We start from the raw sequence: 1,366 nt of genomic DNA on the forward strand, positions 1-1,366 counted from the left end.
GAAACAGATGTAAAGAAAGAAACTGAAACCGTTAAAAAAAAAAACAAATGTGAAGAAACACAGTAAAAAAACTATTTAAGCAGTTGTTATATTAAAATGTGCTGTGATTAGACAGCATACACAGTCCTATATTATCATTTATTGCAATAAGACAAGAGCTTCTTCACCCCACATTAGATTCAACTCATATTTGAAATAACATGGTTCAGCTTCTAAAAAACAAATAGTATTTTTTTTTTTACTTAGTATTAACGTATTTTATAAGGTCTGTTTGCTCTGTTATGATATTTGTCCCCATATATTTTAATATACTGGATAAAATGTTAAACATAAATGTCAAACCTTTTAAGGATTGTTTGCTTAATATTATCCTATTAAAATACATTTTAAATAATTAAATAAATACTTCAGTTTGAGCAACTGGCCACATCCCTGCTCAGAAAAAAAAGGTATTTATTACTTGTTCTTTCTTTCTTTCTTTCTTTCTTTCTTTCTTTCTTTTTCTGGGCGCTATGGTGTTGAAAAACTGACCATTTTAAGAAATATTTTCTTTCTAAAAACAATGTTTTAAACAGAACGTGTTTGGAAATATTATTTTAATTTGTGATGTTTTTCCCTCAAGATCACTTTCTACGCTGTTTGTCAGTAGCAATGGTTGTGATGAATTCTGTGATGTTTTGTGGTGTTAGCTGGTTTGTGGCGGTTTAAAACATCTCTTCCTGTTTGATTACATTTACAGAAATCAGTATGAGAAAATCTAAATGTCTAAAGATGGTTAAGAAAATATAAAATTACAATCGGTTGTCACCTAAAACCAGTACTCAGCAATGGCTAACTCTCCACTTTGATCATGTTATGTATATTGTTTATTTCCCATCCAGGCAAATAATAAAGTGTTAATTAATTATATTTCTCAAAATGGAGTACACTTTTATAGAAATATTTCCAACAACACAAGTAGGGTTTTTTTTTAGTGTTGTTGAGATAATAGTATAGTTTATTCGTTTTTTTTTTGTTTTTAATATGCCTATATGGTTTTCATACATTTTTATTTCAGTTTTTTTAGTAGGCTATACATCAAAATGAACTAAATGAAAATGAAATTAATTTCATTTGAAAATAAATGAAATGAAAATTAAATGTGTTTATTTTATTTCAGTTAAAGTCTACTGTAGCCTATTTCAAGTAACAAAAATATTTGATGGTTTTAGTTAACTATAATAACCCTAAACACAAATACGTCTATTTTTACATTTCAGAGTTTATAATAGGAATGAGCCAGGTCACTAATGTGGTGTGCGCACAAACAGACTGAGAGACATCCAGGGGAAGCCAAAGGGCGACCGCTCAGTTCAAGCGCAGTTTG

The sequence above is a fragment of the Sinocyclocheilus anshuiensis genome, unplaced genomic scaffold (assembly GCF_001515605.1).
Source record: "Sinocyclocheilus anshuiensis isolate Anshui unplaced genomic scaffold, SAMN03320099.WGS_v1.1 scaffold1980, whole genome shotgun sequence".
Classification (NCBI taxonomy): domain Eukaryota; kingdom Metazoa; phylum Chordata; class Actinopteri; order Cypriniformes; family Cyprinidae; genus Sinocyclocheilus; species Sinocyclocheilus anshuiensis.